The sequence below is a fragment of the Rhamphochromis longiceps genome, linkage group LG9 (assembly GCF_057381845.1).
Source record: "Rhamphochromis longiceps isolate RC_006_pf linkage group LG9, R_longiceps_female_GT1.1, whole genome shotgun sequence".
Taxonomy (NCBI): domain Eukaryota; kingdom Metazoa; phylum Chordata; class Actinopteri; order Cichliformes; family Cichlidae; genus Rhamphochromis; species Rhamphochromis longiceps.
The window spans coordinates 28991930-29007414 of record NC_140565.1 but is presented as its reverse complement, the minus strand read 5'-3'; the positions used below and the strand labels follow the sequence as shown (position 1 = coordinate 29007414).

Here is a 15485-nt window from a genome sequence, read left to right as displayed (position 1 = left end):
TGGTCAAAAGGAGTTCTAACTTCTATCAGAGATGTTTTCTTTAAATTGGTCATTCTTTTTAATGTTTCAATTTTTACATCGCTTGTATATTTTTTCTGAACTTTATTTATCCTCTTCTTCCCCTTTAGGTATATTTAACTCATATACATAAACATGTATCTACTCATGTGAAACACAATAAGAAAATCTAGAGAAATAAAATTCCTATTTAACAACATTAAATCAGTGTTTGTATGGTCTTTCTATTCTGATTCTGATTTCTTGTATATCTACAGCATAATGGAATGTTGAAACCTTATTCATCATAATATATTGAACGTCTATTCAGTAAGAATGTATCATCACATTCAGTTACTTTTTTTTATGACACCAATGGATTTATCTCTTCCTCTGTCTTATGCATGCTTCCGTGGGACACTTTTGTGTCCCACACAGCAGTCTGAAATGCCCTGATTGACGCCTGACTCCAAGCATCCGTTCAGCCTCTTGCTTTGCAAAGCTTGTGCCAAGAGGATTAAAAATGGAGTTCTCTAGGGCCATGCCATGCCATCTGGACAGAGTTGATCTGGGAGCAGGGTTGTCAGCCAGGAGTGCTGAGTGCAAAAATACTACATAACTATATTCAAACACAGCCTTTAGCCTTTTAGAAAGACATTAAGAAACACATTTTTTCTGTGACTGTTCTGTGCATTCAGGAAGTAATACAAAATATGGTCAAAAGGAAGACAACGACTTTGTTGTCATTTATTATTACTATTTTTATTTATTTATTTTACTTTCTTCTGCCTAGTTTGATATTGCCACCTATTGTATAAAAACAATGAAATGAAATTGAAACAGGATGACTGACTAATTACGGTTAACAGGGGAGTCTTGATGTAAAGCACTGTTTTGCACTTTGAAGGCAATTACTTTCTCTAAAATAAGGCTAAACTACAGACAGGTGACACATTATATGAAAACCCATCAATGTGTCTAAGTTGAGATATGTTTTGTTTTAATGTGACTTAGAATTTATTCTACCCGTGGGTATCTTAAAGGGGGCGATCTTAATCCTGTATTTTCAGAAGGTATTTGTATATGCTGAAAAAATCTTTGTTTTTCTGAAATTAAAAGCACAGACTTTTAGAGTTTGTAATAAAAAAAAAATGCAATGAAATGGGCAGAAAAGGAAATATAGTTTTACCATGAGTCCTGTCTCTCTTTAAGACATTTAAAATGAAATATTGAGAGGACTAAATGCTAATGCCTCAATAACCTTTTTCCATAGAGTGATGTGTGTCACCTTTGATTCTCCCACCATATCTCGGTCTAACTTTAAAGGTTAAAGTGAGCCGTTGCTCTTCAATATGCCTGAGAGAGGCAAGATGACATCTGCGCTCTGCGTGGCCAAGAAAGCCAAGCATAAGTGCATTAAAAACATGCACACATGAAAATAAGAGAATTTAGGTCACCGTCAGTGACAACTGCTATACTTCAGAGGCATCTGTGAAGTTTTGATGTTTAGATGATGTAATTCTTTTTCTTTGGCGATATCTGTTGGGAATAGAAGCGGGAGATGTTGGGGTTCTTTATTAGCTTTTTCTCTTTGAGTGGTTATGGCTATTAGCAGTAACCAGCTGATGCCTCCTTTTCTGACTGGATTCCCTCACCTTATTTTCACTGCGGGCATTCCCTGTACCGCTGTATATTATCGCTTTTTTTGAAAGGTGGCATCCACATAAAGACATATTTCACAACTTCGTCCACAATCTACCCCTGAAGATGCACATATTTACACTGATGCATAGTATAAACTTATACTGATTAGCTTACCCAGTACAAGCTCTGGGGTAGCCTACTAGCTCAGACATGAAAATGGAGACCTCCACAATGGTGCTTTGTTCTACAAAGCTTAACATGTTGCCATGGTATTACATTTACTAGTCATATATGATCAGGGTCTGGTGGTGCAAAAAAAAGAAAAACAAATTTAGTTAATAGAGCCCAATAGTTCTGTCAACTCATTGCTTTAATTTTGTAGTTTTTATTTCATTGCAACACTTTACTGAACTACAAGGTCTACTATACTTTACAGTGATATACTGAGCCACTTAATGCCATCTAATAGTTGCAGTTTTTACTCAATTTCCTGATTTTGACATGCTTGTTTTATATAGAGATTTACCATTTGATTTTTGAATGAATGAATGAATGAAAGGCTTTATTGGCCACATGCAGGTTGCCCCGCAGTGGAGCATTAACATGCACTGTCCTAAATAAATTAAATTAAATTAAAATTAAATAAAATTTTTCCATACACTGCAAAAACCAGCTTGATGGATTTGCAGAAGGCTACATCATTGCTATGTATGAACAACGCTAGATTTCATGTGCAAAAACGATAATAATGAAGACTTTCTTTTCACCTCTTAAAATGAATCATCAAATGCAGTTTTGGTGATTTGGCAAATTTCAGTTTTAGCTTGTGAGTTTATTTACACTACACCTCCATCTGGCTGGTTCAGCTGCCACTCAGTCCAGGATAATGGCCCTACCCAACACTATACTCTTCAAAGCACTGCCCAACAGTCCCAACAACTTCAGAAAACCAAACACACAGATCTACGTGAATCTTCTTTTTAAAGAAATGATTAACTCGCTTCTGTTTGCAAATACAAATAAGTCATCTAATTTCAGTTGAACTTTAAATGCTCAACATCCACATGAGCTCTGGACAAAGGAAGCATCTCCAACCGTCTTTCTGATTAGAATATCCCCAGGGACCACAGCATGCATCATTGCCTCTGTGTGTGTGTGTGTGTGTGTGCGTGTGTCATTGGGAGTTTTGGGGGTGGGGTGCTTACTGGTCGGTTTAATCTGCTTGATGATGAAGATCTCCGGTACTCAGGGGACCTGATGGGGAGGGTAAAGGGTTTTGAAGAGAGGTGTTGCTCTACTGTCTTGCACCAATGCAATCACGACCGTTGCTCGCCACTGAAGCCAGCAGCGCTCACAAACGCTCTCCCTGTCTCTTTCCCTCGCTCTCTCACTCCTCCACACACTTCCTCTCTCACTCTCCGATACACGCACACACAGACTCGCACACTAGCTAACTTCACTGCTCACTGACTCGTTCGCCCTCCCTCAGTCGTCACCTTGTAACGGTACGGACACACTCGGCTTTGCTACAGCTCCTGTGTAATTCTCCAGCTATTCCAAAGCTGCTGTCTCAGTGCCTCGCGTAGCGCGTTCACTCATAAGCATCTGTTCTGATCTAGCGTGGGCTCAAAGTGTACACAGAGAGCGGGATAATGAAAGAAAGGCACCAAGGAGGAAGGCAGGGTGAGAGAGGGAATTAAAAGGAAGAGAAGGATAGAGCTTGCTCTTGCATAAAGGTGGGAGGACAGTTTGATTCAGTGAGAATTTGGATTAAGCTGGCTACGACTCCGCTCTAAAGTTACCACTAAAGGTAAGTGCATCTTCTCCTTGAGATATTTTCACTCTGCCTCTATGCATTTCACATCCTAGTTTTCGCCTCCATCTAATTTAAACTGATTTCCAGCAACTCTGCAGCTACTTGGTTTAGTTGAGACTCGTTTTACAGCTTGTTGACAGAGCTTCACAGAATAGACGGAGCTTTATTCGATTAAGTCACTGTCATCGTTTCTTTGAGACACACAGTTGAGACTCTTCTTTGCAAAAGCTAGTTAAGTGGGATGAAATTTGGATCGGCAGTGCCCTTGACAGTGTTGTAATGCCGTTTAACTCTGACGACGGCAGACATTTAGTTGTCTGCCTCTTGGACTCTGTCACGTCTCCCAGAATTAAATGAGAATTCAGTGAGTGTCAATTAGTCACATGTCAGGGAACGCTTCACTCTAAATGTGCTAACCCCATTTGTAGGTCTCCGTTATTTCAGCTCGTCTACATACAAAAGACTGTGAAGCTTTTCAACTCTGTGTACTGGAGGGTGCTCAACACTGATTAACACACCATGGTGTGTCAAGTGGCTTTGGCAAGTTTTCCTTGCGACTTCAAAATACCAACCCCCCCCCCCCCCCCCCCCCCAAAAAAAAAAAAGAAAAAAAAGAAAAACATGAACATGACCATGCTTTCCTTCTTAAAAAATCAAACTATGGTAAAATATTTAAATCAATAGCTTCAAATTAGCACTAATATCAACGTTTTTAGCTGAGAGTAAGAGCACGCAAGGTCTGATGGCTCAATCACAGGCTTGAGATTATTCTTTTTGTTTGAATAGTGTATATCTGCAACATCATTAGTTGGTAAGGCCATTCTTGTGGTGTGGAAAGGGATTAGAGAGAACAATCTAAGAGGATATCAGATAGGCTTGACAGAATCTGATTTGCTGAGAAACATTGGATCGCAGATGCAACCTTGCCCCCATTTTGCATAACAGATGCTTATTTGGATGAGCTAGAAGGGAAATCTTAGGCCACAAAATATGGAAATGTACCCTTCAGCAATGCTGAGACATTTGCATTAAATATATACATCTGATCATTACATCGGCAATTCCGCTGTGATTTGTAATTGCATCAAATTTGCATTTCTCAGACGAGATCATGCAGTGGACAGACACAGACACAATGGACTTACCGGACTTCTGAAGCAATGTGCGTCATTTTTATTGCAGCAGGAGTAATTAAGATCGCAAACTTCCCAATCTCTCTGTGTAACATCATTTCAGTCTAAAGCGATACCTTTTGAATTCAAGCACAGCTTTTCAAAGTCAATCCCATCTTTACTTACAGATTAGATTAAAAAAAAAAAGTCTCTTGCCTTCCTCTACTTTAAGCACGTCTAATGTAACTCACTTTAGTGTCAGAGGAGCTGAGTCTTCTTATCAGCATTCAGCTGAAAACACCTGCTTTGGAATAATCAAATTACGCTCCAAGGAGTCCACTTCCAGAGGAAAAAGAGGAGCTGGACCCTCTGAGTACACAGAGGCTACTGTGCAGAAAATGAGCATTCAGGGCATGCAGCCACCAACCACTCAGGTATTATAACTGCATTAGAGGGGATAAATGAAGAGGCATGCAGTATACTTATGGTATATTAAGTGATGACAGTGATATCTGCTGACTCGGGTGCATATTAGGACAATTATTTTAGCCACTTTGGAGACAGCGTGAGGTGGAAGGAAACACTTTCCAAACGACAGGCAATCTATAGGAAATAAATGAACAACTTTTTTTTAAGAATAAAACAATGTCAGGTTTGCATATTTTGTTTTAGATTTTCAGCATTGCCCTGCATAAGTGAAATTTGTCTGCAACGGGAATAAGCGGCATCCTTGCAGATTTCAGATCCCCACACTGCCTTCTATTTACATGGATGTAATCAGGTCTCAATGACCAACAAAATTATGATGAGCATGTCTTGTTTTTTAACTACCTCTTCTAATCACAACAACTGACAATTATGTTTGATTACTTCTTGGGATTTAGAATTAATTTAGCTCAAGGCACTATGAAAAAAGATATTAGCACTTTGTTCTATTTGTTGTAAATGTAAATGTGGAATGTCCAGAGTAATGCATATGATTAGTTTCCTAAATGCCCTGATAGATGGGTGACAAATGAAAGGACATCAAGTGACTTAGTAAGCCTCACTCTGATTTGTTTTATTCACCAAGTCTTTGTAACTCGAAAGGAGGCATGGGACAGCAACTTTTGAACATGTATTCTTTAATTTAGAGTTTTGATGACAACATTTGTTATCGTCTGCATTAAGTGCACTGAGTGGTCTAAATATTGCACAGGTGTTTAGTACTGCTGAGATCTGGTGTCTATGAGGAGGGTAGCATAAGAGCCACAACCCAAACCTTTCACTGACTTTTCATTCTCTGTGAACAAGAGCATCTTCATCCTGGTGCTCTGAGTCCTGACTGCTCACATCAGGGTAGACATGTTTCAGTACAGAACAAAGGTGACCACTCAGAACAACTTTGTATTGATTTGCTAACTCTAAAGAGATAAAGTGGATCCAAACCACACCAGCAAAATACCTCTAACTACTCACTCTAAGGGTCAGTCATTCAGGTTTTTCCTTTAATTTGTCAGCTGTCCGTATGAGACCATGAGCCCAGGAAAATGTAAAGCCAAGCAGCTCCTGATGCCTTTCTCTGCACTGTGTCCATGTAAATTTAATGGCAACCCTGAGTGCTTTGTGGTAAATTACAGCATTAGGTCTACAAAGCTGTCATCATACGTTAGGATCCACTGCTCTGTTTGATTAGGGCTGAGCTGTTATTTATGGAGAGTCTGCAGCCTTTACCGTAAGCAGAACTACGGTGATCAGTCATACAGATATGCTACCTATCACTGCATTTTGAAGTAAGTGTCCATCAAGAGCCTTGGGCTTAAACAGAATCAATACTTGAGATTATTTGAAGTCCCCAGACTCTCTTTACCTTGGGCTCTTCAATCTCCGCCCTCACTCAACGGACTCATTTTGACATCATTCCACTCTAAATGAGGTGTGTCCGAGTGTGTGTGTGTTTGTGTGACAATAAAGTGTCTGTGTTCATTTCTGTAGCACCCCAAGATGTAATAAGCCATCTGTCAGAAACTTGCCTCCATCGATTAAAGCATCTGAATGCTAATCAGACAGTGGATTCAGTTGTTCTGTCTGCAGTCCTTATTGTACTTGCATAAATGCGCTTTGTGTAAGGCAGTGATTTCTTGCCCTCATCCACCCACACCCCCTCCCGCAAGCCGCTCTCAACTAAGAACCCTGCAGACCTCTAAGACCAGGCTCTCATCAGCAAGAGTCCTAAACATCTCAAATTAAAGTCTTGCAGTGATGGATGACTCTCAATCTCTAGGAGATATTGCGCACGCTTCTACTCTGAATGATGGGCAACTCCTCTTCACTCTACTTAGTAATTATTTATATGGATTTGTCTCTGCTCGTTTGTCAGTTTTTGAGACGTGTCGTTTCTTCCTCTCTGTGGTATTAATACCCAGCAGAGGTAAAACCTCACAGTTTCTGCAGCCGTCTGATGCTGGTGTTTCTTCTTTAATATATATTCTTTTCTCCTTCTGGAAGGAAAACGAATATAACCTTCCCTGTGGTATACGCTTGTTGTCTGAAGCAATGGTGAAAACAGAAGTAGGAAGGATGCAGTTACCTGACGATACAATTTATAGAGGACACAACTGTTTTGCCCTACGAAAATACAAAACAGTGAGCTCAGTGTGGTGTTCTGTGTGAGATAAAAGGTGAGGCAGGTCCTCCGAGACTCAACTGTGCCGAGTTTCAACATTGATTATTACTCATATCTGAGCACTGCTGTGGCTTATCTTAAAATGCCCACAGTTGGAAGCATCAAGGAAAATGACAACAGTTTTTTATTCCTTCTTCATTGACATTATTAAGCTGCTTTTCCACATCCTTTAAGAGTTTCACCTAAATGCCTCTGATTTTTTAAGTATTCCCTTTGAAGATATTTCAAGGAAAGTGGGGTCACATCATTGTCTCTCCTTTTGTTCGATTGCTTTATGAACTTTCTTTCATAAATGATTTTAACATTGCAGTGCAAAGTCTTTAAATATCCCAAAGAGGCCCCTGGGCCTTTGCGTCTTTGAATGTATTTGTGCCATCCCTTTGAGAAATCCACCACAGATTCTCAGCCAACAGTGGGCAGAAACAGTTGGGGTTATAAAAATCACCAGAGGCAAAGCACAGGCACAAGTACAAGCAGATGATTGAGGGTGTTTTTGTGCCAACGCTTTTACGCCACCATTTATAAAAGTTGTTCTTTGTTGTGTCTCCATATTCAAAGAGCACTGAATAACTGGTTGCATTGTTTTCAGTCTTGGTCAGACAGGCAATTAGCAGGTTATATATGTAATCTCCATCCTCTGCATTTGTGATGAAATACTTTCGATCTGACAAACATTTAATCACCGGGAGTCGTCCAAACAATAAACAGTCATCTCTGGCTGGACTCGACTTTATAACCTTAAACACAACCTCGCTCGCCCCAGGGGGGGACGTGGGAAAGATTTCCTGTCACACAGGTGAATGACTATTAGTTTACTGACCCTAGAGGTAGAGGGAGATTGTAATGATTTTTAGAGAGGGTGCTGGGGGGCCTTTCATTATAGGGGCTGAACAGGGCTGTGGAAGTCCTGCAGGAAAGAGGAAGGCAGATATGGAATACTCTATTCTGGTGAACTGATTAAATCTCGCAGATGACTGCAACCCCTTGGCTTTAACGGGTCAATAAAATTATCGCAAGTTTATTTTCATTTGAGTTCGGCTCTTCAGGAAACACTGGGAATCGTTTCTATGTTGGCAATCCGTCACTTAATCCGTCGGTGATGATAAGATGAGCACTGAGATACAAATACAGTGACATCCCCAGGCCAGACAAAAAATAAAACGTGATACAGAGTTGAAAGGCACACACGCCACAGAGGGCTCTTACAAAGTGTGGGACTTTTCCCCTACAGAACATCCTGAAGCAGGCATTAGTATTTTAAAGGCCCGTGATCCCAAGCCAAGTCAAGCCATTGGCTTTAGCTTCAATAACGCCAAAGATGGAGTGCTCAAAGCTGAGGTAATGAAAGCATAAGAGATGAGCCAAGGAAGTCGAGGGACCTCCTAGCCATCTGCAACCATTACGAACCCGGCTGTAAGAGGATATGGAGAGAAAGAATATAGTCTGCTGGTGCACCTGAAGCAGTGGAAAACTGAATGACTGCATCACATTTAAACACTACTAAGCTGAGCATTAGCAAAAAAAAATAACAAGAGTGATGAGTTTTGATTAGCATAGATTTTAAAATGGCAGGGTTTTCACAGGCTACCACCAAAGTTGGCAACTAGGGGCATTAACATTTATTCATGTATGTATTGCTTTATTTATTTTATTCATTTGGTTGCAGTTTTGGTCACAACTTGTAAAAGGATTTAAAACAATACAAAAACCTGATGGTATGTTGGGTTATTTTTAATTGCCACTTTTCATTCAATTAGCATCACCATTTTATCAGTCATACACATTTAGCTCGAAAACATATTTGTCTCACTTTAATGCTCATTACTTAGTATAGTATATAATGAGGCTACATGGTCAATCTTATTAATGCTAAATACAAGCTTAATTTTGATTTAAGGAGATGAATGTGTTGTTGTCTGGTTCAGTATATATTATCGGCAATGCCTCCTTTTTCAGTTTTCAAGAAAACTTTGCAATTAATTCATTCATTCTTCTACTACATGCTGCATAAAATTTTTACTTTATTAATTATAACTCTTTTGTATTTAATTAAAATGAAATTAGCTCCTTCAATGACAATATCCAAGTGCAGCAAACACTACTTTTTCATGAAGTACCCTCAGCAAATACATTTTGTTTAAAACACCTGAAGAAGCTAATCATCCGGAAAGTAGACTTCAGTAATGCAGCTGGTGAAGCCGAAGTGTTTTATACTCCGTTTCCCATGTCCAGCAATACTATCACAGTATCAATTTCATAAGTCTTTGACACTGGAGAATATTGTATAGATATTTCTAAGATCTTCCAAACTACAGGTGAGCCACAAACTAAAAGAACAAAAAGGGCATATAAACACAGTTGTATGATTTATAATATCTGAGGTGTAATTTCAGTCCTGTGTGCATAAAACGGCTGGTGTAGGTGTTCAAGGTGATTTGATAAAATTACCCATGGAAGTTGCTCCCGCTGGTATCTCCTCCTCTTATCATTATTGTGGTAGAAAGGAAAATTACATCATAACTTACTGAAGTAGAACAGGGGCTGAGCTAGCACAGTTGCAGGCTGCTGTTTGATATGGGCGCTAACCACAAAAATCACTTGAATTATCACTCATTCATGTTATCACAGTATTGGTACATCCTAGAGTCAGGCTGTTAGGCCTGTCAACCATTGCTGATGGAGGTTGCACTCAGTGTCTGCAGAAACATGACATGAAACTTTGTAGAGTTTTTGTTGTTGGTTTTTTAGGATTAATTAAAACTGGTGGGTTTTGGAATTAAAGACACACTTTCTAGAGTTTTGTGCAGCACATAAAGATGCTGATGTTAGCAAAAGTTGGCTTTTTGAATGGGACCAAAAACATGCATTTTAGGCAATCTTTGATTAATTAGCTGCAGAAAAAAGAAAGTTAGTAAACTTTCATATTAAACAACTGACGACACTGTAATTTAGGAGGTGTTGTTCAAATTAGCCTACTACGAGATTTCAGCCAAATCAAAAACCTTTGGAGGAAAAGAATTAAGACTCTGAAGTGTCGTCTTTGATCACGTCTTGAGGACAAAGAAGCTGTTTCTATCGTATTCGTTCGTGCTTATCTTCCAGTAAATGCCTCTGTGAAAAAGGTCCCTGAGATAGGCAAACATTGTTGTCTGCTTTTTAGTTTACTATTGAGAAGAGCGCCAATCCAATCTGAAATTACCCATTCATTCCCAACACACTTAAATCACTGTGACTCTTAAGGACATGTCTTTTTTGTATACAGGGTTTTTGACTTAACAGCTTGCCATTTCAAACAGGTTTGCCTCTTATGTCTTATATAAACCATGAACTTGGGGAGTGATAAAGCGTTGCACTTCTTCCATTAAATAGAATAAGAAATCATCCTGACAGACCCTAGATCTTGGCCTGGGTTAGTCTTCTTATGAGCGAGACTTCCTCAAGGTCAGCATGATGGTACTTTTCTTTGGTGTGTGCAAGCACCTGTGATGAATAGGACACAGTGTATGCGGGAAAAGGATGTGAGGGATGAAGATTCACGAGGGTTAATGTATTGTGTTTACCTGTAAATAGAGGCCACGGGTTTCAAAGACGTGACAAAGAACTTTTTTTTTGAGAGAGCGTGCCCTGATATGTCCCAGTCTTTATAAACTGTTAATGTCACTACACGGACAGGCACAAATCACCAGCTATTAAAACCAACAGTTTGTCAAGTTAGTTACCAATTCAAAGATTATCTCTGTGTAACTAACTATGCTTTCTTTTTATTCCCTTTTTATTCCCTTGAAAGATTTCTAATAATGTTACGGTTAAGGTCCAAAAAGGAGCACAACAAATCAAAAAAAGATTGTAATAGTTTGATTCAGTACTTAAAAATGTTAAGAAGAAGCGTGAGTCATTGTTAAAGTTGAAAAGCTTTCAAAGTAATTTCATGCTAAACTTGGAAGTTAAAAGCAGTGTGACACTGAGGTGACCTACATCAAAAGTGCTGATTGGAATACTTGAGATTAGCATGGAAAGTCCCTCTCTACAATCAATATATTATGCCAAAAGAATTTGACAGGTTTATGTCACAATGTCTCATCTGGAAATAACCCATTGAACACGGTGAAATGGTCAGAGGAACAAGACAGTTTCTTTGTGTTTACGGGATGTATTTTTTCTGAAAGTGTGTTGAGTACACTAGAAAAAAAAAAAGAAAATAAATAAAAAGCATTTATTTTGATGTTATTGTTTGGCTTTTTTTTTTGTATTTTATTTGTTCCTGAGTAAATCGGTTTGGCTGAGATTATAGTTATAGTTTTTACACAGCTGAACAAACGTCAAGGAGACAACTGATTATCAGAAGTGTGAGATGCTGGAGAATATACTCCGGTGTCCTGTTAGATTTTAGATAGCAAGGAGTTTCTTAAACTTCACCGAAACAATCTGCAAATTTCATTAAAATTTAATAAACTATCATCTTGTCTTTATTTTTAGTTAGCACATACCTTAAACACTTAAAGCTGTAAGCTAATGATAGTTATATAAGAGCAGATGCTGCTGGTGCAATAAGCTGTACGCTGTACGTCCAATGGATGCATGATCTGATTAGTCGACTAATCGCAAAAATAATTGGTGACTAGTCGACTATCAAAATAATTGTTTGTGGCAGCCCTAACTGTAAGGACATTATTTTGTGGTTTACTGCTCTGTCCGATGTAAATAAAACAAGTAATTACCTGAATCTATATGAACATGCTATTAAAGCAGGTTATCAGTGGTCGCTGTTTAAATAGCATGGGTGGCTTTTTCCAATTCTAACTACCCTCAAAGTGGAAGTGCTCCAAACTTCCACAGGTTCTGCTGTACTTTACTTCTGCAGAGCAGAACAATGAGTCACACAAAGCAAAATTCAAAACAAAACCCCAAAGGCTTGGTGCCTGTGTCTTTGACAGCTGTGGCCTAGCCTGCTGAGTTTTCCTGATGAGCAAGACTTCATTGTGTAGAAGATAAACAAGAATGTGCTCAGTCACCCTTCTCCAAGCAAGGCCTCTGTGAACCCCATTTCTGGTAGTCTGCACAATCCACTAGACTGACAGATCTATCATCTTTGTTATATAGAGCTATAAATCACTCTGGCTATGTTTTAGTAACTTAAAATTGGTTACATGTTTGATCAAATAACCTGCAGTAACAAAAGGTTCACAGTGTTTACAAAATATAATTTATGAAAGGGAAATCTAAGCTACACACACGGCACGGCTTTTCTTTTTAAATAAAAAAAAAAAAAAATGTCCCTTCATACATTTTTAAATACAATTTGTATTCTTTATCAAAACTACATGCATTGCACAAGTAACTGGGCCAACTAGGACAACAAAGCATCCGGCAAGGCTATATTTTCTTTATATAGCGCTATCCATTAGCACTGCAGCCTCACAGTAAAAAAGGACCTAGGTTTTAACCTGGGGCCTTGTCCCTGTTCTCCTTCTGCCTGCACGGGTCTCCTCTGGGTGATCCACTTTCCTTACTCAGCCCAAAGACATGTTTGTCAGGTTAACTGGTCATTGTCTGTCTCTCTGTGTTAGCCCTGTGATGGACTTTGAGGTGCAGCTCACCTTTCGCCATTAGTCAGCAGGGACAGTGTATACACTCCAGGCTCACAAAGTTGGAAAAGCAGTAAAGGATATTGACTGTATCTAAACAAACATCTGAAGACTTGAGTAACATCTTTAATTAAAGAATTAAATCAACTGAAATATGTTATAATTCAACAAGAAATTTGACATTGAAGATTTAGCTAATTTTTTGGTTCTCTGTCAGTGTCATTAACGACTTCTGCCAATATTCAAGTGACTGGCAACACTCGTGTGTGCTTGCATCCAAGAAAAAACAAAAAAAATACAACAGCTTATGTTAGTGTCATGACTCAAGAGAACTATTTCTTACTGGCAGAGATGATCTGTTTTAGACTGTGTGATTTTAAGAGTTAGGGTGAGAATTATTCCCCAAAATGTTTTTGTATCGTGCAACAATAGTGGCGGTCTCTGTTGTTTTTGGAGTATTGCACATTAACCCGACATGTGGACCAGTGCACTTATTTTCATTAATTTTATGTGACTACTAATGCACTTTGTCATGTGGCACTTTGATTGCATCATTGAATAAGAGTCAAAGTACACACAGTACAAGTACTCGGGACTGCATGGTGCACAGAGTTTTGACTTAAACCTAATATGACAAGGTTTGCGACTGTGGTTAAGATAACAAAATGTGCTGTAAACTTGGATTTAGTCAAAGAAAAAAACAATAAAATTCCATGTAATCCGAGTATGAACTGGTGTAGCAACATTGCGTACAAAAATGTAATCCATTTATTTCACTCTACAGAGAGCCATTTACTTTCCACCTCAAAGAAACATAATTAAAACATTCTGCAGATGTTTTTGGGTGACGGGTGATGATTATGTCTCTACACGTTACGCACGATAACTGTGAAAGAAAGAAATAAAAAAAGGCAAATAACTGGTACATGTGACTCATTCAAGAAACACATGGCTGATCTCTTATCTTATCACACGAACAGGGATTACATAATTGACAGTTACTCTGGGAAAATAATGATTTGATGGTTGAAGCAGCTGGGGAAAAAAAAAAAAAAAAAAAAAAAAAAAAAAAAGGAGCCGCATAGCGCTGTCAGATTATACAGACGATGCCTCACAGTAGCTGCTCATCAACACTTAATTTTCTCCTCTACAAAAGAAAAAAAATCCACATGAAGATTAATTTTCCTCCCGCTTATACTGTTGTTTTTAGAATTTTATGGATGCAATTTCTAGTCATTTATAACCAAATAAGAAAATACTTCTTGTTCATGCTGAAGCAGTGAAATCGGCTACGTGTGATTAAAATAATAGATTATAAACATGTAAACATTGCAGCTTATCTATATATTTGCATTTAGCTTTTCAGACGAAGAAGTAGAGGTTGAGTGTATTGCAGCCGACAGCCAGCAAAGAGCAAAAATATCTTCTTCCTGTTGCATAACATCATACCTGGTATACAGCTTACAGTAAGAGACTGCTTTGAAACACCTATGTATAGAATAGTTTTATATTCACTTCAGTTCAATGGATGATGGATGAATAATTTGTATTTTCTGGCAAAGGGTTTTTTCTGTTTTTAACGGAATTCATATTAACCTGCTCCAGTTTCAGCACATGCCAACACCTTTTCTTCCCAAAGTTTACTTGCTAACTGGAACAGAATAATGTAGAGGAGATGAAATGTGGTATGTGAAGTTATTCATAAACCTTTTATAGCTATTGTCAGCATTAGACTCCATCTTTTCAATATTTCAATACAGCTTGCAAAGAAGAAAGTACAATAGAAGGAAAGCAAGTGAGAGAGTTCCTCCCAAAGGGAATTTTATGTCCAGCGCTGTTGCTTAACAGACAAAAGATATTATACCATTTTAAATACTGAAAGAGTCCTTTATAAAATAAACCAGCACAGAGATATTTCTTTTTCCGAAGTCAATAAATACACTTTTTGCAGCAATTAAACAGTCAATATTGCTGCTTTTAAATAGAGGAGTAACTGCTGACAATTAGCTTTAACGTCCAAATTTAACAACAAACATAGATGCACACAAATGCCATAAAGGACATGAAGAGCCTTCAAAACAGAGGAAACAAAGTGACACAGACAGACTATCAGGCAAACCTAACTGTGTTGTTTATGAGCAGGAAAAGCCGGAGACCTGTACTCTTTATTTATTTATTTATTTCGACTTGGTTTGTTGCGGGGGAAAATGTTCCCGTTTTCTTCCCATCAGTGTGAGTCATGAAACTCAAGTGCAGCAACCTCAGATCTTCTTCTCCAGTTTTGTATGCCATACCATTATGCACCATTGACCCAGTGAGACAGGGCCATTACAGAAAAGACTAATTCTTAATCTAGGATATTGCTTTCTCATTATTCCCTCTCCCTCTGGCCTCTTGCGTGATAACTGTTTGATTAAGGCAGTTATGTCACTTGAGGCCCTGAAAGAGCCCACCTTTTAATATTACCTGGCTGAGTGATTATGCCAGCACTGCTTGAGGCTAATAATGTTGAACTGCGATGCTTGATTACAAATGCTGATGGGGCCTCTTTGACAGCATTCAGAATTCTTAAATATTAATCAATAAACACTACAAACGGAATCCCAGTGCCAATTCATTTTTAATAGCGTGCACTCAGATTGACTCTGAAGTTTACATTTTTGTTT

The 15485-nt window shown here is 38.5% G+C and overlaps 1 protein-coding gene across 1 annotated transcript in view; it reads left to right on the top strand.

Moving 5' to 3' along the window:
* Window positions 1-2964: 2964 nt before the first annotated feature.
* Window positions 2965-15485, top strand: part of LOC146662499 (cadherin-12-like) — a 103544-nt gene continuing 91023 nt past the window's right edge. Inside the window, exon 1 of the mRNA XM_085419165.1 lies at window positions 2965-3451. The gene's annotated coding sequence lies outside the window, so the exon portion shown is untranslated. The remainder of the gene's footprint in view (window positions 3452-15485) is intronic.